Here is a 25,350-nt window from a genome sequence, read left to right as displayed (position 1 = left end):
GGCCTAAGCCAAGTCTGGCCTCCCTCTGTGGGAGGCGACCAGTGGTGGGCCAATCAGGGACGGTGCTGGCCCCGCCCCCAATTGGCCCTCTGCTGCCACTGGTTACCACCCCCCCAATCACCCCTCATCTGCTGGCTGGCACCTGCCTTGGCTGGCCTGGCACCTCCTGCTCATTGGCCCGCCCCACGCCAACTGATCATTCTACCGTTCAGTCGATTTGTATATTAGGCTTTTATTATATAGGATTATAACATTGTCTTCAACTTAAAAGGTCATTATTTTTCTTCTGTCTTTAAAAGAAATTAAACCACTTTTGTGTGCCTAATGCAGTGATGGGCAACCTTTTGAGCTTGGTGTGTCAAACTTCGCCAAAAAACTGAGCATAACTCGGGTAGTGTGTCACTTTGAGGAAAAAACATTATTTCGCAAATGTTTCATCCTCGGCATGCGGCCGCCTCAGCGGCCGTGTGTCATCAGAAATGGCTACACGTGTCAGTGCTGACACGCGGGTCATAGGTTTGCCATCACTGGCCTAATGGGTACATCAACCCTGAGTACAACCTCCTCATCTTGCAGATAAGAGACTGAAGCCCAGGAGAGGAGGGGCCTGCACATGTCACACAGCAAGCTGGTGGTCAGCCTGGACCAGGGCTCTCTCCATCACCCACTTTACCTTTTTCTGGAAGCAGAAAATTCCTGCCACCTACACCACAGTTCAAAGAAGGGCCCACCCACCCATCTATGAGGCCCCTTAGGGTTCCCACCATAGGGAAGCCCAAGGCTGGGTGCCACCCACTCCTCCTGGCCCTCCAGCAGTGTCTTTTACAAACCCCCCACCACCACCACCAATCCTGGCCCTGCAGCCAAGTTGCCACCACCACCGCAGTTCTTTGGACTGCTATCTTATTAATTCCTAATTTCCAATTTGCAAAAAGAGAGAGCTTCAAATGTCCATCTCATGAGCCCAACAATCACAAAGATGACCCACATGTCTCTGGACAGCCTTTCATTTATTTCCCAGTGCACACGGGCACTGCTGGGAGGCTGGATGGCACCAGCTTAAACATAATAAATGATTCAAGTACCAGAGATCCTATATAATAAAAGCCTAGGTGGTGTCACATGACATTATCACAAGATGGCCACCACAATGTCATCACAAGATGGCCACCACAAGATGGTCACCATAAAATGGCCGGCAGGGGAGGGCAGTTGTGGGCGAGATCAGGCCAGCAGGGGAGGGCAGTTGGGGGTGATCAGGCTGGCAGGAGAGTGGTTAGAGGGCGATCAGGCTGGCAGGCAGGCGAGCAGTTAGGAGCCAGCAGTCTCAGATTGTGATGTCCAATCCCACAGGGATCAAGCCTAAACTGGCAGTCAGACATCCCCCAAGGGGTTCCAGGTTGGAGAGGGTGCAGGCTGGGCTGAGGGACAACCCCCCCCCCCCGCACCTGCATGCACAAATTTCATGCACTGGGCCTCTAGTTAGTTAATAAAGCTCTGGGCTTCCTCCCAGCCCCACCTACTTGGTGGGCAACATGAAGTTAAGGAACGGTGCCTCTCCTTTGAAGATGCCTGATGTGGGGAGTGGGAAGTATCCCCAGGGTTGAGCCACCTATCCAGCCCTCCTTGGGACCCTTGGTGCCAGGCAGAAGCTGTGACAAGGGTGGAGAGGCAGAGACCCCGGGACCCCTGTTTTGCCATGGGAGACGCCAGGGTGGACTGGGGCAGTTTCTACTCCAGGTCTCAGCCTATCAGTGGGAGTCACAATCTAATGGTGGCAAATGTAACCCTTTCCTAGACATGACTTGGAAGCCCATGGGTCAGAGCATGCCCAAAAGTGAAGAAGATGCTGGTTACCTTTGCAGTCAGGCAAAGGGACCAGAGATGCTTTTCTTGAACACAAAGCATCTGAAGTCCCATCCCTGCCTTTACTCTACTCACCTGCCAGATGTGTTTGACTGAGCCTCACACCCCACCATACACCATCGCTTCATCCCCAGTACCTCATCCATGAGGTGATCCCCCAGTGGTGCTGCCCCCCCACACATAGTCCACCCCTCCCCCATCAGAGAACCCAGTGTCTTCCTCTGGTGCTAATGAAAACCAGGAGTGCAGGAGACAACCGAGGGGGCCGCAGTTCTTCAGGTGGGCTTCAAACAGGAGTGTCTTGTTAGTCGGGTTGCTCAGCAAGATCCTGAAAGAGACACAGAAATGAAAAGGAAAAACTCAGAATTGGGTCCTAGTCCATGATACTGGGAAAGAGGCTTCAGGGAAGGCAAGGTGGGCAGAGAAAGGATAGCTACTGGTAAAGCACTAAACATGGGCTAGAGCCTGAGCCATCCTGGGGACCCCTCCTTCTTAAGAATCTCCCCCCTGGCCTCAGCTCAGGCTCCCCAAGCCCAATAATCTCAAGAAAGATAAACCATAAAAAACACATCCTCGTCATCTCTTCTTTGTTACACATGATACTAAAGCCAGAGCCTCTGGCTGCCGGCCCCCTGACCACTCCAAGTTCCCACTTGAATCCCTCTTGGACCTGCATCAGACCTGTGAGCAGGGAGTTGTCCTTCTTCCCAGCCCCTGAGGCCTCACGATGCTCCTGAGGCCACAAAATTGTGAGCCACAGTCACCTTTGTTCCCAGACACAAGTATTACTCATTGTTATCGACAATAAGAGCCTCTTTAGTAGCTTTAACTCTCTCCTTCTGTCATGCTCAAAAGGCTGCCTACGCACACTCTTGTTTATGCAGATAGGCCTCCTACACAGCCACTGAATATGATGGAAATCGAATTACATATGAACACACTTGGGGACTCCTACTATGGACCCTTTTAGATAGTGAATAACTATCCCCTCATTCAGCATTAGTTCAAACCCAGGTATTCATATAACAAGTTTGATGTGAGCAAAACCTGCATACACACACACACACACACACACACACACACACACACACGCTCCTGGGTAGAGAAAGTCAACTTGCCTGGTATAGTGCCAGGAGCAAATCAGTCTTGAAAATTTTCTGATAGTGACACTGGTGAACCGCAACACCAAGGATTGTGAAAGAGTATTGTTTCCATTTAAGAAAATGGGAAACTGAGGCCCAGAAGAGAGTAATGGTTTCATTGCTGCTCCCATCTTTACAGTGACCCACAGAAGATCATTTTCAAATCCTGTAAGAACTTCAGAGTCACAATAGATGGTGGAGAAGTGGGGAAAAAAAGGGAGGGTGTTTGTTTGGGTGCAGGGGTTGATGTCAGAGAGTACTGGGTTTCACACAAGTTCTTATAGGTTCAGGAGTGGGGTGGGAGTGAGACATGTAATGAGGGAGTAGACAGGATGCTACCTACGACTTTAAACTTATCCTAATTTCTGCCAGGGTGAGGTCTCTTCCCCTAGGACTTCCCTAAGTCCAAGGTTGTGGGGTCCAAGTATTGCTGCTGCCTCAGTAAACACAGCATTCCCTGACCTCCTGTCCAGGCCTTCCTTACTCTGGGCTGGGAGACACCTCTGCCACGCACCGAACAGTGGCTGGGAGAGGTCCCTGTGTGGACACCACAGCTTTGGCAGGTGAAACACTCTGTTCTAAGTGCTTTTGTTATGACTTTCTGCTATCTACTTCCCCTTCTCTAGGCCCTGGAAAGACCTAGCCCCCCCAAGCTAAGGATCCCTATAACCCCCATACCAAGAAAACCTGGATTCTTTGCCCTGCCCTGCCACAACTAACAACCCATTCCACTTGCATGGGCTTTTAAATGGATCATCCTGCACCATCCAATTCAATTCTTATCACACTGAGAGGCAGAAAGGATTGAGCTCAGTTTTTCCTGTGGGGAAACTGACTCTTGGAAAGGTCAAGAACTTCCCCAACCACACCAGGGCTCCTAAAAGGAAGCCCACTATTCTCCTCTACCTGAGCACATGGCTTGTGGCAAGAAGTCAGACTGGATATGCCTAATGTTCCTTGTGGCATTAGTATCCTACCATTTTCTGAAGCCATGACTCAGAAATGAGTAACTAGATTCCAAAATGGCGATGGAGCCCTAACTGGTTTAGCTCAGTGGATAGAGCATCAGCCTGCGGACTGAAGGGTCCCAGGTTTGATTCTGGTCAAGGGCATGTACCTTGGTTGTGGGCACATCCCCAGTAGGGGGTGTGCAGGAGGCAGCTGATTGATGTTTCTCCTTCATCGATGTTTCTAACTCTCTATCCCTCTCCCTTACTCTCTGTAAAAAGTCAATAAAATATATTTTTAAAAATGGCAATGGAGTAAGTGGAAGCTACACTGACACACTTCCAGGACCAAATTGGAATTACAACTAAAATACAGAAAAAAACATCCAGAATAATCAACTGAAGACTAGCTAGAGAGAACCCTGAAAATCAAGGATGGAAAGTAGAAACCACATAGAGAATGGTAGGAAGTGTGGAGGCCCAAAAGGGCTGGCTGGGCTCCCACAAACAGCAGCTGAAGTTCCAAAGGGACATCTCAGCTGTGGGGGGTTCCCACTGAGAAGTCTGGTGTCTAAATGCCAAGCTGGGTTCCCCAGCCCAGAACACCAGAACTAAGAAAGGTGCCCACATAACTTCTGAGAAGCAGCAGGGTTGCTGTCTGCCAGGGAGAGATGGCTGGAAATGAGGCACCCTTTTAAAGGGTAAACACACAAAATTTCATGTGCATCCACTCACCTTTGGCTCTGGCAGAGGGAGATCAGAGTGGAATGGAGCTGTGTGAGCAGAAGCCAGGGTTGGGGGCTCTGGGGTTAGACCTTGGAAGAGAGACACCCCAATTTCTTGTGCAGAGTCATTCCCTCACACTGCAGAGGACATCTTTCTCCTGAGGACTTTGGCTATCCAGGCGGTTTTTGCCATGGAGAAGGCAAAAATATATTGGAAAACCCCTTGCCCCACCCTGTGGAGTTTCTGAGGCTCATTAAAGACTGAGAATAACAATCAGCCTGCAGGCAGAAGCAATTGCCCCACCCTGTTGAAAAACCTCTCACCCCACCTGTGGTTGATAACCTGAAGCAAATCAAGGCTGAATACAATCAAACTGCAGGCAGAGGCAGGTTTCTGGGGGCTTTGAGTCTTTGCCTGATCTAATTTGGGGTGTAGGGCTAGGAAAAGCAGATCTTGGTGCACATCTTGGTCCTTTCTAAAGGCACCCAGACCTTGCAGAGGAAGCCACAAGCTGTGGTTTGCTGATAGCTCCAAACAGGATACTCAAGGCCAGTCAGAAACAGTGTCTGACATTGTCCTACACTAGAGATTGGTAGGTGTATCAGATCTACCTAATACATAGACACAAACCCAAACAGGCAGCCAAAATGGGAAGACAAAAAACAAGCCCCAAACAAAAGAACATGAGAATTCTCCAGTAGAACAGCTAAATGAAATGGAGATAAGACATTTATCAGATATAGAATTCAGAATAATGATGGCAAAGATGCTCAACAGCATGAGAAAAGATATAGTAACTATGAAGAATGACATAACACTAATAAAGAACACAGTGGAAGGAATACACAGCAGATTAGGGAAAGCCGAGGATTGAATCAATGAATTTGAATTCAGGGTAGAAAAAAATCACTTAATCAAACAACCAAAAAGAAAAATAAAACAATTTAAAAATAGGAGGACAGCGTAACGGAGCTCTGGAATAACATGAGATATAACAATATTCGCATAATAGGAGTCCCAGAAGGTGAAGAAAGTGAGCAAGGGATAGAGAAAGTGTTTGAAGAAATAATGGCAGAAAACTTCCCTAATCTGGTGAAGGAAAAAGTCACATGAGTTCAAAAGGCACAGAGAGTCCCAAGAAAGAAAAAACCAAACTAGCCCACTTCCAGAAACATCATAATTAAAATGTCAAAAATTAAAGACAAAGAGAGAATCTTCAAGGCAGCAAGAGAAAAGCAATTTGTTACCTACAAAGGAGCTCCATAAGGCTGTCAGCTGATTTTTCATAGAAACTCTACAGGCCAGAAGGAATGGCATGAAATATTCAAGGTAATGGAAAGCAAGGATCTGAGACCAAGATTACTATATCCAGCAAGGCTATCATTCAAAATAGATGGTGAAATAAAGAGTTTCCTAGATTAAAAAAAAAAAAAGACTAAAGATGTTTGTTACCACCAGACAAGCACTGCAAGAAATACTAAAGGAACTCCTGAAATGAGAAGAAATAGAGAGAGAGCGAAACATAGACATAAAGAATTAAAATGGTAATAAATAAGTGCTTATCAATAATAACCTTAAATGTAAATGGTTTAAATGCTCCAATAAAAGCCATAGGGTAGCTGAATGGATATGAAAAGATGACCCAAATATATGCTGTCTATAAGAGACCCACTTCAGAATAAAAGACTCTTACAGGATGAGAGTTAAGGTATGGAAAAAAATATTTTTCATGCAAATGGAAACAAAATAAAAGCTGGGGTGGAAATATTCACATCTGACAAAATAGACTTCAAAATAAAGGCTATAAAAAGAAACAATAAAGGTCACTACATAATACTAAAGAGATTGATCTAACAAGAAGACATAACCCTGGTAAATGTATATGTACCCAATATAGGAGCACCTAAATATATATAAAAAATCTTCTAGAGGACTTTAAGGGAGACATCTACAGCAATACATGCATAGTAGGGGACTTTAACACCCCACTGACTTCACTGGATAGATTTTCTAGGCAAAAAAAGTAAATAAATAACAATAAAACAGTGACTCTAAAGGACACACTGTATCAAATGGATTTTTGACATTTATAGAACATTTCACTCCAAAGCTGCAGAATATACATTCTTCTCAAGTGCACATGGGTCATTCTTAAAAATAGACCACATATTAGGACACAAAACAAGACTCTACAAACTCAAGAAGACTGAAGTCATATCAAGCATTTTCTCAGGTCATAATGGAATGAAATTAGAAACCAACTACAGTAAAAACACTCAAGAACATTTAAACACATTGAGGATAAATAGCATGTTATTAAACAACTAGGGGCCCGGTGCACGAAATTTGTGCACTGGGGGTCGGGGGTCCCTCAGCCCAACCTGCCCCTTCTCACATACTGGGAGCCCTCAGGGGATGTCCTACTGATGGCTTAGGCCCGCATCCCACAGGGAGCATACTTAAGCTGCAGTCTGGTCTCCCTTTGTGGGAGGCAACCGGGCTGGTCAGGGGAAGGCACCAGCCCCATCAGCCCACTGCTGCAGCCACTGTCAGTCACCGCAGCCACCAAGGTGTTTTCATCAACATGGACTCCAATCCCTTCACCAAGAAAAAATGACAACTTTCTTTAGGCATTTTCAAGATGTGTCTTTCATAGGATATGGATTTCTTTATTTATTTTTTATCCTCACCTGAGGGTATGTTTCCATTGACTTTTAGAGAATGTGGAAGAGAAAGGGAAAGACAGAGAGAAACACTTTGATTGCCTCCTGTATGAGCCCTGATCTGGGCCCCGGCCAGGGAGGAGCCTGCAACCTAGGTACATGCCTTTGATCAGAATCAAACCCAGACCCTGCTGTCTGCAGGCTGAGGCATTATCCACTGAGTCAAACCGGCTAGAGCAATATATGACATTTCTTAGCCTTCCAGCAGCGGACCTTCATTTTTTTTTCTCCAGAAGTGTGGTGGAAGAACCCTAGATCACCTCTTTGGATTCCTATTACCCGAGTTACTAAGAATATTACCAGTGGCATACAGGAAGCTTAGCCAATGTACAGTCAGAAAAGGTGTTTCCTCTATAGTTCACACCAATGGAGGGCTGAGCCCTGCCCAGGCCTAAAGCCTCTGGCTGAAGCTTTAGGCCTGGGCAGGCCTCTCCAGCTCCCTCTGATCACCGGCTCAGCCCCTGCCTAGGCCTGCCCAGACCGAAAGCCTCTTGGGCAGGAGCAGACCCCCAGCTCCCTGCAATCGATGGCAGAGAGTCCGCTCGTGCACCAGGCCAAAAGCCTCCAGCAGAGTGGACACCCAGCTCCCCGCTTTCGATGGCAGGGGAGCTTGATGTCCGCTCATGCACCAGGCAAAAAGCCTCTGGCGGAGGCTTTTGGCCTGGAGCCGGAGCGGACACCCAGCTCCCCGCTTTTGATGGCAGGGTGTCCGCTCGCCACGCCCACCATCCAATCAGAGTGAGGAGCTGGGTGTCTGCCACGCCCACCATCCATCCAAAGCCAGGAGCTGGGTGTCCGCTCCGGCTCCAGGCCAAAAGCCTCTGGCGGAGGCTTTCGGTCTGGTGCCAGAGCGGACCCCAGCTCCCTGCAATCTGATGCAGGGGGTCAGCTCAGGGCACCTATTTATGCAAATTAACCGCCATCTTGGTCGGGTTTATTTGCATACTTGCTCTGATTGGCTGGTGGGCATGTCTTGGCTGGTGGGCGTGGCTTGGGCATAGTGAAGGTGCAGTCAATTTGCATATTACTTATTAGGTAGGATGAATGTGTTATTGATGAGATCAAAAGAGAAATAAAAAAACTTCCTGGAGACAAATGAAAATAAATGCACACCAACCCAAAATCTCTAGGACACAGCAAAAGCAGTCCTGAGAGGAAAGTTCATAGTAATACAAGCCTACCTCAAAAAAACAAGAAAAATTAATAATAAACTATTTAACCATACAACTTAAAGAATTATAAAGAGAACAACAAGAAAAGGCCAGTGTAAGTAGAAGGAAAGAAATAATAAAGAAACAAAAGTGGTGAAGTGATAATTGACATTATAGAAATACAAAGGACTGTAAGAGAATGCTATGAGCAACTATATGTCAACAAGCTGGGCACTGTGGATGAAATGGAAAAATTCCTAGAAAAACACAATCTTCCAAATCAAGAAGACTCAGAAAACCTAAATAGGCGAATAACATTTGAGGAAACTGAAGCAATAATTTAAAAAAAAAAAAGCTCCCAGCAAACAAAAGCCCTGGTCCAGACAGCTTCACAGGGGAGTTTTACCAAATTTTCCAAAAACACCTATCCTCCTCAAACTATTCCAAAAAATCCAAGAGGAAGAAACATTTCCAACATCTTTTTATGAGGCCAGCATTATCCTAATTTCAAAACCAGATAAGGACACTACCAAGAAAGAGAATTATAGGGCAACATGTTAATCTTGATGAACATAGATGCTAAAATCCTCAACAAAAGATTAGCAAGTCATATATCATATACCATGACCAAGTGGGATTTATTCCAGGGATGCAAGGCTGGTACAATAATGGCATATCAATAAATGTGATACATCACACAAACTTAGAAACAAAAATCACATGATCATATCAATAGACACAGAAAAAGCATTTGACAAAATTCAACACCCATTTTTTAAAAAATATTTTTTTATAGATTTCAGAGAGGAAAAGAGAGAGAGAGATAAAAACAGCAATGAGAGAGAATCATTGATCAGCTGCCTCCTGCACGGCCCACACTGGAGATCGAGCCTGCAACCTGGGCATGTGCCCTGACCGGGAATCGAATGGTGACCTCCTGGTTCATAGTTCAACACTCAACTACTGAGCCATGCCAGCTGGGCCTAATACCCATTTTTGATAAAAACTTAACAAAGTAGAAAAAGAGAGATCATACCTCAACATAATAAAGGTCATATGTGACAAACCTACAGCCAACATCATACTCAGTGGGAAAAAACTAAAACCATTTCCCCTAAAATAGGAACAAGACAAGGATGTCCATTTTCACCACTCTTATTCAACATAGTACTGGAAGTCCTAGCCACAAAAATCAGACAAGAAGAAAACATAAAAGTCATCCAAATTGGAAAGGAGGAAGTTTTTTGCAGATCACCTATTATACATAAAAAACCATAAAGACTCCCCCAAACTCTCATTATTTGCAGATGACATGATATTGTACATAGAAAACCCTAAAGACTCCACCAAAAAAATACTAGACTTGACCTTTTGCACTCGGATGTTGAGTGTGACTCGACACGGTTAGCATCGTTAGCAGCTCTTTTTATACTCTTTGAATGTATCAATAATTTGAAATATAAAAAAATCCAAATAAATAAGTTTGTATGAAAAGAAACTCCAGTTTTTTATTCTGCTGCCGCGCTTTGTAAAATCTGGGGTATTTAAAAAATTAAATCCCGAGTAGAATAAAGGAATCGAGAAAAAAGCAAGCGAGTGCAAAGGGTTAAAGGAATTCAACAATGCAGCACAATACAAAATTAACTCCCTAAAATTGATGGCATTTTTATAAACACCAATAATGAGTTCTCAGAAAGAGAAACTAAATAAACAATCCCATTTACCATAGCAACAACAACAAAAAAATTAAGACACCTAGGAATAAACTTAACCAAGGAGGTAAAAGACTTGTACTCAGAAAGCTACATGACATTGAAAAAAGAGATAGAGAAAGATATAAACAAGTAGAAGAATATACGGTGTTCATGGGTTGGTAGAATCAACATCATTAAAATGTCCATACTACCCAAAGCAATCTATAAATTCAATGCATAACCTATTAAAATACCAATGTCATATTTCACAGATCTAGAACAAACACTCCAAACATTTATATGGGACAAAAAATGAACCCGAATAGCCATAGCAATCTTTAGAAAGAAGAACAAAGTTGGAGGGATCACACTACTAGATATTAAGTTATACTACAAAGTCATTGTACTCAAAACAGCCTGGTTCTGGCACAAGAAGAGACATATAGATCAATGGAATGGAACAGAGACCCCAGAAATTGACCCAAGCCATTGCGCTCAATTAATATTTGACAAAGGAGGCAAGAGCATACAGTGGAGTCAAGACAGTCTCTTCAATAAATAGTGTTGGGAAAATTGGACAGATATATGTGAAAAAATGAAACTGGACCACCAACTTACACCATACACAACAATAAACTCAAACTTAAATGTAAGACATGAAACCATAAAAATCCTAGAAGAAACCATAGGCAGCTAATCTCAGACATCTCTCATAGCAATATGTTTGTGGATACATCTCTTAAGGCAAAGGAAACTAAGGAGAAAAATAAACAAATGGGACTACATCAAAATAAAAAGCTTCTGCACAGCAAAGGAAACCATCAACAAAACAAAAAGGGAGCCCTCTGCAGGGGAGAACATATTTGGCAATAATACATCTGATAAAGGGTTAATATCCAAAATATATAAGGAACTCATACAACTTAACAAAAGGAAAATAAATAATCCAATTAAAAAATGGACAAAGGACCTAAAGAGACACTTCTCTAAAGCAGACACACAGATGGCCAAGAGACAATATGATGAAAAACTGCTCAGTCATGATCATCAGAGAGGTGCAAATGAAAATGACAATGAGGTATCCATCATGTCAGAATGGCTTCCATCAACAAATCAACAAACGACAAGAGCTGGTGAGGATGTGGAGAAAAGGGAACCCTAGTACACTGCTGGTGCAGCCATTATGGAAAACAGTATGGAGTTTCTTCAAAAAATTAAATATGGAACAGCCATTTGACCTAGTGATCCCACTTCTAGGAATATATCCTAAGAAACTGGAAACACCAATCTGAAAGAATGTATGCACCCCTATGTTCATAGCAGCACAATTTACAATAGCTAAGATCTGGAATCAGCCCAAGTGCCCATCAGTAGACAAGTGGATAAAAAAGTTGTGGTACATTTTTACCCTGGAATACTCTGCAGCAGTAAAAAAGAAGGATCTCTTACCCTTGAGACAGTATGGAGGGACCTGGAGAGCATTATGCTAAGCGAAATAAGTCAGTCAGAGAAAGACAAGTATCACATGATCTCACTCATATGTGGAATGTAATGAACAAAATAAACTGATGAACAAAATAGATGAAAAGACATAGAAGCATGGAACAGACTGTTGAATCTTAGAGAGAAGGTGGGGTGGGTGGGAAGAGATCATCCAAAGAACTTGTATGCATATATGCATAACCCATGGACACAGACAATAGGGTGGTGAAGGCCTATGGCGGAGGTGGGCTGGAAGGGGTCAATGGGAGAAAAAAAGGGGGCATATGTAATATTTTCAACAATAAAGATTAAAAAAAAAATAAAAGAAATGTGTAATTAATCCAGAGAGATGGCCTAGAACCGTGGTCGGCAAACTGCGGCTCACGAGCCTCATGCGGCTCTTTGGCCCCTTGAGTGTGGCTCTTCCACAAAATACCATGGCCTGGGCGAGTCTATTTTGTAGAAGTGGCGTTAGAAGAAGTTTGTTTAAAAATTTTGGCTCTCAAAAGAAATTTCAATCATTGTGCTGTTGATATTTGGCTCTGTTGACTAACGAGTTTGCCGACCACTGGCCTAGAATAAGGCTGGAACCAGGGCTGAGAGGAGGGCAGACAGAGCTCAGGATTCTTTCCCGCTCTGCCACCAGACAGGCACCCCCTCTTCTACCCCACCTTCTAATAAAACTGAGAAACAAAGACAGTGGTGGCGGTGGGAGGTAGAAATGCTGTCTTGGTTGCTAGTAAAGGCTGAGTTGTTGGATATGGCTCCGTGGACCACCCCACCCCCAATCAAGAGCCAGGTGGGCTTCCCCACCATCACATGGAGTGGCAGGCTCTGCACACGGAGGTGGCCTTGGGGGACCTGTGAGGATGTGGGTGTCACAGACAGGCCGGGGGTAGCTGGGGCTCTGCACTCAGTCTGGTCTTTAACAGATGAAAAACCAATGGAAGCTGAGCTGCCCCATGCATTCTCCCCAAGCACCCACTGGACCCATCTGCACCCCTCCCAAGAGCAGAGAGGAAAGCAGAGACGCCAAGGAAGACACCAAGTGAGCTCCCTCCACGTGGAAGGAGTGGCTGAGAAGGAAGCATCTCTGCAACCCAGGGGCCTGGGCTACAGCCCTGACCAGTCCACCCGCCTCCTCATGGGGCCGCCCCAGCCTCCTCACAGGGCCAGTCAGCCTCATCACGGGGCCACTCAGCCTCATCACGGGTCCACTCAGCCTCCTCATGGGGCCGCCCCAGCCTCCTCACAGGGCCACTCAGCCTCAGAGGACTCTGCCTCTGCCTCATCTGACACTGTCCCCTCCCTGCTCATTGCCCTGGGTTCGTAAGGTGCAGGTGCTGGGGCAACTGGCTCCTTCGTTGTCTGGGATGGAGAGCATGATGGAGTTTCTGGAAATTTCTTCTGCTTTGGACCCTTGGTGTCCAAGAACAACTGTTCCGTGCCTATGTAAGTTAGCCATAGCGATTAAATCACAAAGATATGAACATCCAAGGGCAGTGCAGAGTTCGGAACTTTGATGTTGCAACACCACAAATGTGTCCTGCATGGTCAAGTTGCCAGTGTGTAGGTCCTCCCGCTGTTGGCCACTATTTTACGTGTAGCCCAGAGGCCGGCTGAGGCCGCCAACCCCCACATACAGGGAAACTTGGACCAAAATCATCAATTCTCAGCCTAATCCAGAGGCTGTAATTTCTGGGCTCCCCACAGCAAGTTAATTCCTTGTTCCCCCTGAACCCATCCCAGCTCTCTCCATCCTGCTCCGTGCCAGCTGGGTACAGAGCTCAGCCCTCCACGGAGGCCCACGAGGACACATGTGCACCAGCATTCCCCACGTCTGGAAACGTTCCTGGGACGTGTGGCATCCAGGAGAGCACACTGCTTCCTCACTGAGTTCAGTGTAATGAAGGCCTACTGCGTGCCAGCCGCTGCCCTAGCCTGGGTACCGCGGTGATGGACTCAAACCTTCATGGAGCTTCTGTCTGGTGAACAGTCAAGAGCAGGGCTGTGCTCCTTGCTCACTGCAGGGAGATGGGTCCTGAGACCGCTGCAGGCAGTGGCCATGAGGGAGGCCCAGTCCTGGGCTAAAGCATCTGTTTGTTGGTGCGAGGCCTCTAGTGCCCTCTCCTCCAGCCTCAGGCCTGGCCGAGCTCGCAGAGGGAGCCCTGGGGTCAAACAGGCTGCAGTGCCCAGGGTCCTCAGACCTGCAGCGGACTTTGCAGGAATGAGAAATAAACTCTTTTAACACAACAGAGACTATAGACAGCAAGCCTTCTGGGCCCTGGCTGGCTCCCTCTGTCTCCCTCTGAGCATCAGCCACTTGCCCCTGGCCCCCGAACAGAAGGGTTTCTGCAATGCCCAGCCCCCAGGATCTTAGCCCCTCCTTCCAAAAGCTAAGGAAGTCTCATTTGCAACCTCATTGTAAGCGCCCTGAGCCCAGGGGCTGGGGCTGGAGCCCCTGCAACCGGCCCTGGGGTGCTTTAATGAAGACCCTGATCAGTCAGTTCTCCTTATGTCACTAGTTGTGTCCAGAAGCGTCACCTTGAACCCCAATCGGCAAACTGAACCTGTGTCCCAAGGGCAAGGGCAGGCCAGGTTTTGTGAGCCTCTCCTCCTTTCCCATTACTGAGCAATACCTACGTAACTTTGTTTTGTGTGTGTTTCTGTTTAAAGATGCCTTATTTAGTGCACTTTTGGGTTCCTTCACTCTGAGCTCCCAGCCAGCATCGCTTAATCCCCCACCCCCACCCCCACCCACTGAAGCTTCCTTAACACATCCACAGGGCCCACAAGGCAGCTTCGCAGCGCTGTGCCTGGGGACGTTCTCAAGAGCAAAATCGCCAACCAAAAGCACAAATCTGTAGAAACAGGTGGCACTAAGTCGACTGAGAAAGGGACACCGTTTGCCACCTGAGCGCAGAGCCAGGTGGCAGAGTGCGGCGTGCCCACGTGGGCCCGAGCGTGTCAGGCCCTCACCACGCTGCGCGTTTGCAGTAACCATGGAAGCACCACCAGGAGCAATTTGGGTTACAAACTTAGCAAGCAGGCAAGTCCACAAATACGGAACCACAGCTAATGAGGACTGGCTGTGCGCAGGGTGGAGCACTACTCGGCAATGAAAAGGGAGGAATGGCAGATGCGCGCACACCTGGTGGATCCCAGGCTCTGTGCGAGTGAGAGAAGCCAGTCCCGAGAGGTCACACTATCATTTATAGCATTCTTGAAAATACACGACTAAAGCGACGAAAGAGAGTTCCGTGGATGCCAGGGCACAGAGGTGGGGTGTGTGGCTCTAGTAATGGGGTGGCTGGAGCGAATTTGGGGGGTGATGAGCCTGTTATGTATCCTGATCACAGTGGTGGTAGCACAAACCTACACATACGTGAACATGCAGGAAACTGTACGTCAGGAGAGAAACTTAATTGCACTGTAAGAAACAAAGCGAGGAAATAAATTTAGTAACGAGCAGCCAGAGAGGCAGCACCCGCCACATCGCGCCATCAGGACTGCTTTGCTCCGGGAAGCGGAGCCCAGGGCCGATGCCCAAGGCTCTGAGAGGCCTTCTGGGAGCCAGGGCGGTGCTCCATGCTTGGGTTCTGGCTCGGGCCCCGGCAAGTGGCCCCAGGAGCCCGTCAGCCGTCTGAGAGGCAACCAGCCCCTCCAGGGCCTTCTGAGCCATTTGCAGCTGCTCCTCTGTGAGCGGAGACCCCACTCCTACAAGGTCCCCTGGGGAACTGGTTTTCATCCTCCTGCAGAGAGATCCCCCTCAGAAGTTCGTGTTGCCCCTAGCAACCAGCTCTCTCTCCAAAGAGCTTTGAATACTGACGGCCTTAGGAAGGCTGCTTCTCAGAACTGGTTTCTAAAGACCTCCTATCACAATGTGAACAAAACATTTTTAAACAGAAAATTTATCAAGATTTTAAAACAAAGATTCAAACTATTTTCATCATATTCTGACTACATGTTTGCTGAGTGGCTTGAGGGTGATTTTTATTCTCTCCAAAGGAAGCAATAAGGAGTGATGGTGGCAGATCATGAAATGCTACCTGTTGCGAGAGAACTATGAGAGGTAAATAGAGATAATGTGATATCTCTGTAAAATCCCCTAGTAACAGGTTTGCACATAGGAGGTGCTTAATAAGTGCCAGGGAAAATCAAGACAAATCCCCAAGTCTGAAAGACTTGTACAGTATATCGTTAACACACACACATGTGCATTTATTGGGCATGAGCTATGTGGCAGGCTAGTGGTGCCCAGGAAAGAGCCTGCCACATAAAAAGGGTGCTCAATAAATAAATAAAATATGGCCCATGCCTTCAAGGGCTCCAAATCTAATGAAGAGAACAATGTGCATAAATAGTTGTCCTATCAGGTAGAGACACTGGTGCTAGAATCTATCTATATAATAGAGGAATATGCAAATTAGCCAGGATGCTATAACATCACAACCAAATAGCAGGGACCTGAGGCTGCATGGCACCTGGCCAGGGCAAGGGACCTCAAGCCGTGCCCCCTGCCCGGCGGGGCTTGATGGGGACCTCAGGCATTCCGCCCCCCCCCCCCCCCCGCCCCAGTGCTGGGCTGGAGGACTCAGGCCGCACCCCCTGCCCCGGAGCCAGACTGGGGAACCTGAGGCTTCACCCCCCCGCACAGAGGGACTTAACGGGGGTGGGGCTAGCCGGGTCTGGGTCTGCGTTTTCCAAGCGCATGCAGGTGGTGGGCAGGGACCTGACTCTAGGTCCCGCAGCGCACCCCAGACTCTGATAGGAGAGATATTTTCATAAATATTTTACTAATTTTCTTTCATCTCTGACACTTCTATTAGAGAAAGGGCAAATAGCAATATTAAAATATTTCCTCTAATTAATTTCCTTTTAATGTGCATGAATTTCATGCACCAGGCCACTAGTAAAATATAAGAAGCATGCTATGGGGAAATGGGTAAGGAGAGGATGTTAGTCAAGGTGCTTTGGCTGCAAGTGACAGGATGAACAGGAACAAGCAGCAATGTGTTGGTGCACATGATTTGGAAAGACCTGAGTGTATCCAGAGGCTCATATGGGTGTTGATGGGCAATTCCGCTCTCCTGCAATCCTTTGTCCTTCTCTGCTTTCATGAAAGTGGTTGTAAGTTTGGAAATGAATCTGGCTTGAATTCCAGCTCTGCTACTTACTAGCCTGAGCTTTTCTGAGCTGCAGCTTCCTGGTTTGTAAACAAGATGATAGTGATGATTAAAAGAAGGAGGTTATAATTTTTGTCATTGAATGAATCCTATGTTATTTTTTCAGTTCAACAATATTTTCTTTTCATTCTCAAGCACCCATCCATGCATCCACCCATCCATGCATCCACCCACCCAATATGTATTAAGCGCCTGCTCTGTTGCAGACAATACGCAATACACTGAGAATACTGATATTGATAAGCTGGCTCCCCTACCCTCCCGTTACTTACAGGTAAGTGAGAGTGATGAGACAAACAAATATGAAACACAAAAATGTGAGAAAGGGCATAGAGTACAAATGACTCCTTAAATCTGTATAGAGCTTTTTATTCTTAAATAACACTATTACACCCAATAGCTCCACCAAAGCCTCATAACAACCTCATCAGACATAGCATCATTCTGTCTTACCAAGGAGGAAACTGCGGCCAGTTGTCAGGAGCACGGCTAAATGCTCGCAGTCGGCGGGAGGTAGGAACAAGTCCCGCTTTCTGTGGCGTTAAAAGAAAATGTTTCCTGGGGGAAGGAAAGCGGATTTGTCTTGCTATTACTTTGAAATATAGTGACCGATAAAGACGCTGTGAGCAGCTGTGAATTAAACACGAGAGAGCCGAAGGAAAGCAGGAGGGAGTACACCAACGCCACCAAGTTCTGCACGGACGTGGGTGAAGAATGCACGTGGGTGACGAGTCCGAGTTTGAGCACCAGCGGGTCGCCAGCTGGGCAGAGGCAGCAAGAGTAAAGCATGAGCGGAGTCCCAGCAAAGTGCTGGCATTTTTCTCCTGAATCTTGACAGAAGCCTTGCAGTGTCTGCCTGACCAGGGCCACTCGGAACCCTGACACGGCACAGCCTACACACCACACTCCTGTCTGCTGCACGTCTCACCTCTGCAGGGCGTCTCTCTTTGGGCTGTTAGGACCACCGTGGACTCCACCCTCTCACTCCCCACACTAGCTTTACCCGAGGCAGGTGCTGTAAGCCGGCAGGCAGAAAACCTGGAGGCCCAACCTGGTCTGAGGTGTCGGTTCTGGTGCCTTGTCAATCACAAGGCTGTCTTCTGTACCAGATGCCAGAGGCGTGAATTGGCTGCTGGCTTCCCTGAGCCCCATCCAGGTCTGACCTGCCCAGACCCATCTTAGGGCGCCTTCTCTGGTTCACTCAACTGAGAAGTGATGGGGATTGCGCTCCCTGCTGGGCCAGATCAGCAAGGGCGGGGTTGGCAGTGGGGGCTGGGATTCAGGGCTCCCAGCAGGCTGCCCACTTCTCCTGTTGGCAGAGGGATCTCTGCTGCCCGTGCCAGGGAGCATGATGCCACCTGGCCTCCTGGAAGCGGAACATTTGCAGGCACAACATGAAATTTTGCTCTTTGGACTAGCATTTTTTTTAACGCAAGAAAAACTGTAAAATAGTTGTAGAAAGAAGAGCAGCTAAATCGAAGGAATAAATGGGACATTTTCCCAGCTGGGCAGGCGGATGCTGATTGAGTACAATCAATGCCACCCGCCCGCTAACGAGACCCAATCAGGCAGGGCGATTAGAGACATTCTTCGGAAAGAAGCCAACAGCTGCAGGGAAGTTTCTGCTTTTCTAGAAGGGAGAGCGTGGGAGGGGCAGGCAGGGTGAGGAGACAGAGGGAGCGGGAGCAGAGGGAGGAGAAGGACGCAACAAAGCATTGGCACCCACCAGCCCTTTCTCGAAGAAGGCAAGGAGGAGAGAGGTGGGTACAAGCTCCAGGAGAGCCTGCTGCTGCCTCCATTTCCTCAGATTTTCAGTCATTCCCACTACCTGCCTCCTCCTGCTGGACCACGCCCTGAGCCTGGGGGTAGACATGGCCAGGCCCCTGACGAGGATCGCAGCTCCATATTCAAAGCCTGTTGCTGGTTACGAAGCTTCTTCGTGTACAAGCTCTCATTTGCCTCACAGAAACCTTCAAAGGCAGGCATTTTTAATATTTCCCCTAGTTTGAAGGATGGCTTTAATACAGTTCATTTTAATACATATTTATTGAGCATCTACTTTGCATACAGAATTGGTGTTAGAGTTAAAAAATAATAGTGCTTGCTCTTAGCAAGTTCATAGTCTAATAAGAAAGATATATGTCACTTTGATGTTTTCTGGTACGATTCCTTTCAGTAGAATGACAACTAATAGATGCAGGAGGAATTTTTCACTTTAAAAAAATCATCATTGTGCAAATATCAAAATCGATTCAGGCAAGATATTCAATGGATGCCAAAACCATCTGGTGAAAATTTGGCGAGGATTAGGGTATTTACCACCTCAAACTATCACCCCACAGATTACTTATTAATTACAAGAGGGGAAATGATAAACTTATACTATAAAAACTTGGAAGGTAACACTTAACAAAGTGACAAAAGTAAACAAGACCAAGACTAGGACCAAGTGAGACCGTGGGCCTCCCGATATGATGCGCTGGAAAGAACACGGCATAATTTAGGTAGAACTCCTGCCAAAAATATGCAGCTAAAATGACCATGAATAAACCATCACACATATCCAGACTGAGGGGCATTCTACATAGCACCCAGCCGGCACCTTCAGACTGTCAAGGTCGTTAGAGGAAACGGACGCCAGAAGAAATGCTCCTGATCAGAGACTGAATGAAGAGCTCTCACAACTGAATGCAACGTGTGTTCCTGGATCGGGTCCCCTATCAGAAAAAATACTGCCCTAAAGGACAGTTAGGGGGTAATCTGGAGAAATTGAGTGTCACTCCATAAGAGCAGAAGCCTGTTTGAAGTGAGTAGATGAGTGCGTGGCAGAATCCCGCCTACCTGACATCACTCATCAATGTCTGAAAGCTCTCTCATAATTAATTCTTGATGTCCCCCTACTTGTAAGTTTCATATTTCGAATGCTGTATGATGTCAGCACCATCTTCCCAGTTGCTCAAGCCAACCACCTAGAAGACAGCTCTGTTTCTCTCTCTTACCCTCACAGCTTGTCTCTCAGCAACTCCTGCTGACTTTACCTTCACAGTATGCTCCACCGAGCCACTGCTGCTCCTCACTACCACTCTGGTTTAACCCTATCATCTTATGGAAGGACTATAAAAGTAACCTCTTCCTTTCCCCTGCAAGCCATCTTTCACAGACGGGCTAAAGACATTTTTTCACTTGTAAATTAATATGTGACCCTACCCTGCCCACGTTCCCACTGAGCTTAGAATAAAGTGCTGAAATCTATCTCTTCCCTGGAAGAGCCCTTACCTCCTGCAGCCTCAGTGCTGAGACTTCTGCAAACCCCACAGAGAGGGTGCCTGTGAGTGGCTCACCGCACAACTGTGTTCCCAACCTCACAGGGTGTCTTCTGGTCAAGTTAGGGCAAACATGGGACCTGAACATTGGAATGGGACCTATGAGAAGCTGAGGTCCTTGTGAAGCTGAGGACCCAGTGAAGCTGAGGACTTTGTACCCCTGAATCCTGCTAAGTTTTCTTTGTAGAAGCAGCTCTTTCATGCCTGCCTAAGGTTTGCTTCCTTTGCCTGAAGAACTGTATGGGCCTCCCTAGGGCACCGCTAATTCCCCTCTGGACCATCAGCCCTCTTTGCTTCTAAACCCAAAACTAGACTCAAGGCTCAATAGGCCCAAAGTGTGAGGTGCAAGGAGGTTCACTAAACAACAATAGAGCTGCATTCGTTTTCCAGGATACACAGAGGGGAGCCTGGGCGGGGCTGTCGGGAAACGGATTGAGGTATAGGGTCCAGGGAGAAGAAACATAAATTTGGGTCAGAGCAGATTTACTAACATGGGCCGCTGAGCAGAGATTCTGGGCTTAGTTTTAGCTTGAGGGATAGGGAAGGCCTCTAACAGTTTGTTTGCTTAGTTGACTAAAATATGGACCCCAAATGGCCTGCATTACATTAAGTTAAAATGCCAACACTGCCTTGGTGTATAGTAGAGGAAGGTATCCAAAGACTTAGGGAGATTGGATATTAAAATGAGTTCATCATGTAAGACATATTTACTCTCCCCTCTCCAGGAGGGTCTACAGGACACATTTGCCCCCACAACTGTGAGAAATAAACGTATGAGAGAAGCCCCAGCATCATTAAACAGTTCATTAGTCACTCTTCTCTGTAAGTCAGAAATCACAGCAGGGACTGCTCCATTGAACTGGGATCTCTACAGGGAAGAGTATAGTGGGAGATGGGGTGACAGGGCCCAAATGTTGGCACTTAATTGCCAAAGCCCAGGTGGGCATGGTTACTGTCATGGGCAGCAGGGTCAAAGCAGTAGGCAGAATTGTCTGGCTCTCAGAGACCTATGACATTGGCTTGTTGGTCTTGGTGTCCTGAGAAAAGAAATAGACATGTAGCCTACTCCAGTTCTACTTGGTCTGCATATGCAGAGGAGTTCTAAGGAACAAGGTCTGATGTGAAAGGCGAAAACACGGTCACCGTCCCACAGTCAGTCCGAGACGAGCCCCTTTACAGGCTCGGAACCCTTTGGAGAGAAGAGAGCCTGGGCCTACTGAGGAAGACCCTGCGACAGTCCAACCTACCCTGTCACTCTTTCTCAGCCTTCTCCAAAGAGATTACAGCCCTTTACCAGGGTCACTGTGTTTGGGGGGAAGAAAAATAATCACATGATTCAGGAATTAGACACTGGCTCTGAACTGACACTAATTCCTGGAGACCCAAAATGTCACTGTGGCCAGTCAGAGTAGGAGTTGGCAGAGGCCAGATAATCAATGGATTTTTAGTTTCTGTCCCTCTGATAGTGGGCCCAGTGGACCCTGAACCCACCCTGTGGTATGTCCCCCATCCACGGAATGCATTGAGTGTACCACATACTCAGCAAGTGGGAGAGTCCACACACTGTTCCTGTCCTGTGGGTAGAGGGCTATTGCGGAGAAGGCCAAGTGGAAGCCACTGGCACTGGGCTACCTATAGAACTAGTAAGACATGCGTAGTGCAGCATTCCCAGAGAAAAATGCAGAGACAAATGCTACCAATTAAGGACTTGAAATATGCAGATGTGGTGATTCCAACCATATGTCCATTTAGCTTACCTATCAGGAAACAGATGGATCTTGGAGCATGACAGTGGATTATCATAAACTTGGTCAGATGGTGATGCCACAATTGGAACTGCTGTTCCAGAGGTGGTTTTGTGGTTTGAGCAAATTAATACTTCCCCTTGGATCTGGTAAGCAGCTATTGATCTGGCAAAGGCTTTTTTCACTATATCTGTTGGTAAGGACCACCAGAAGCAGTTTGCTTGCAGCTCACAAGGGCAGCAATACACCTTCCCTGTCCTACCTCAGGGGTATAGCAACTCTCCAGGCATGTGTTATAACATAGTCCACAGAGATTTTGATCACCTTTCCCTCCCACAGAACAGTACACTGGTCATCTATTTGGATGATATTATGCTGATTGGACCTGGTGATCAGGAAGTAACAACTGCTCTTGACATATTGGTAAGACATTTGCATGCCAGAAGGTGAAAAATAAATCTCACAAAAATTCAGGGGTTTTCTACCTCAGTATAATGTCTAGGGGTCCTTATCAAAGAACTCACTTTACAGTAAGTTAAGGGTGGCAACTGGCCTGTGCTCATGGAATTTGCTGGTCCCACCATGTCCTTCATCTCCTGCAGCATCTGACTTGATAGAACAGTGGAACGTCCTTTTGAAGACTCATGATGCTAACTAGGTGGCAATACCCGGTGGGTCTGAAACGAAGTTCCCCAACATTCAGTATATGGTGCTGTCTCTCCCATAGCCAAGATTTATGGATCTAGGAATCAAAGAATGAAACATTAACTGTTATTCCTAGTGATCCACAAGATGTTTAATGAATCCACTAGATCCAATAAGTGTTTGCTTCCCCTCTCTGTGCCTTTAGGCTTTACTTCTCCAGAGACCTTAGTTCCGAAAGAAGAATACTTCCACCAGACGACACAACAATAAATCCACTGAACTGGATGGCTGCCACTCAGCCACATGGGGCTCATTATGTATCTGAAACAACAGGCAAAGCAGTGGTTACTGTACTAAAGAGATGACTGATCCTGATGATCGGGAGAATTGGCGTTGCCACTACACAATAGAGATAAGCAAAAGTATGCCTGGAATACTTACGGCCTGCTTTAGTCCTCCAGCTGCTGTAATTAAAGTCCATGGAAAACCACAACTCAATTCAAGCAGGACTACTAATGGCCAGACCCTCAGAAATGAAGGTTTGGGTCACTCTATCAGGCAAAGGACCAAGCTAAGGTGCTTGAAGAAGACAAAAGGAATGCAGAATGGGTAGAAGAAGGTAGTTACATATACCAGCTACGTCCATGTGCCCAGTTTAAAAACAGAAAGTATAACAGTTATGAGTATTTCTTCCTTGTTTTGTGAAAAAATTAAATATATAAAATTTAATATCAATATATTAATATGTAAATATATAAATATATTACTCTAAATGCATCATATGCATATTTGTAATTTTTCCTTCTCATATCCCATTATCATTCAACATCATGTGTTAATAACAGTTAACTTTCTAGCTCAGAGTTTAAGATTCAAGACTAAGAAGAGTGAACACTGTGTAAGGGCTTTGCAATGGCTTCCGGGGAAAGTGTTGGTATATTTTTGGTTGTTCTCAGAATGGTTGTGTCATTTAGGCACAGTAGGACTTTGCTAGCACCCTTATGTGGATATTAAGTGTATTTAAGGAGATGTGTGGGGTACCAGGAGTGATCTGAGATGGTCTTTTTGATGTGTCAGCTTGCCTAGGCTACAGTCCCCAGTTGCTCAGTAGAACACTAATCTAGATGTTGGTATAAAGATATTATGTGGATATGATTAAAGTCCATAATCAGTTGACTTTAAGTAAAAAAGATTATCCTAGATAATCTGAACAGCCCTGATTTAATCATTTGAATGGACTTAAAAGCCGGGCTCAGGCTTCCCTGAGAGGAAAAGAAATTCTGCCTGTAGACAGCAGTTTCAGCCCATGCCCAAGAGTTCCTGATAGCCTCCCCTATAGAGTCCAGACTTTCTTGGCCAGCCCCCACAATCATGTATGCACAGTCCTTGTAATAAATCCCTTAGTATGTCTCCTACTTGTGTAGCTTCTAGGATTGTACTTCACTGATAGAATTGGGTTCTGGGGGTTTTAAATTGCATAAGACAAGTAGCAGCACTTAACCATCAATAGCAAAATGGGTGTCATTGCCAAAATAGTTTGCAAGGTCTGAGGCAATAAGCAGGGCTTAAACTGCATGGCTAATTGCTGATGGAGAAATAGAAAGCTACCTATGGTATTGTGCTGCTTGTATAATTAAAAAACAACAACAACCAGGGCTGGCAAGCAGAAGGTTACCATCAGCTTCAATAGTAGAGATGTACAGGTCTTCACTCAGTTTTTAGACTGTCTGGGCAGACCCCAGGCTCACCCATGAAGTGGAGTCCCTGCCGTACTGCGGGAAGATCGTGCAATGTTACTGCAAGTACATACAGTGTGTACTCTCTAAATCCTTTCCCAAAGTGGCATGAGGATATTTGCCAGGTGACTGTGTCCTGAAGAAAAGGAAATACCTTGATTTTTCAAGAACCATTAGACATCGGATTTGAGCTGATTCTGATACCAGGGAACTCAAAATGCCATTGCACTACTCTGACTGGAGCAGAGATTAATAGAGGGCAGATGATCAATGGAGTTTGGACCCGAGCCCATCCTCAGTGAGTCCACTGAGCCTATCACGCCATTCTGCAGTTATTTTTGGCATCTGGGAAAGCCCGTGTGTTGATTCCCTGGCTTGTGGTGGAAAGGCTCTGTGGCAGGCAAAGACAGTCAAGGGGAGCCCCTGACATGCCCCACTCGCACCTCTAGAAAGATAGAGTATCAGGGATCATGTAGCAACTGGGAGCATTGCAGAAGTTACCACCACCATCAAAGGATTACAGGGTGTGGGGGCGATAATCCACATTATATCTCTTCTCAATGACCTGTCTTAGCCCTGTGAACACCTGGTTGATGGTGGTTCCCAACTGTAAACTTAACCCAGTTGCAGCTGTTGTGGCAGATGTAGGATCTAGAAAGGATTAAATCAACCCAGTTGGGAATATAGCTACTTATCTGTTAAATGTATTCTTGATCCCCATCAGTACCAAATATTAAAGAATAGTTTTCATTTACATGGTAAGGGCAGCAGTACTCAGGCACTATATTTCCCCAAAACTATGTTAACTCTTTGCCATACTATAGTGCTAAGAACCTTGTTAATTTTGACATTCTGAAGACCTTCACCAAGCTCCACCATATGATAATTATACTTGCTGGGTATTCTAGATGAGTACTTTTCAAACAATCTGACACTTTTTTTTTATCATTTATATCCTTTATTTGGGAGTTTGCTTTTCCTGTA

Source organism: Eptesicus fuscus, chromosome 13 (assembly GCF_027574615.1).
Source record: "Eptesicus fuscus isolate TK198812 chromosome 13, DD_ASM_mEF_20220401, whole genome shotgun sequence".
Classification (NCBI taxonomy): Eukaryota; Metazoa; Chordata; class Mammalia; order Chiroptera; family Vespertilionidae; genus Eptesicus; species Eptesicus fuscus.
This window is presented reverse-complemented; position numbering follows the sequence as displayed.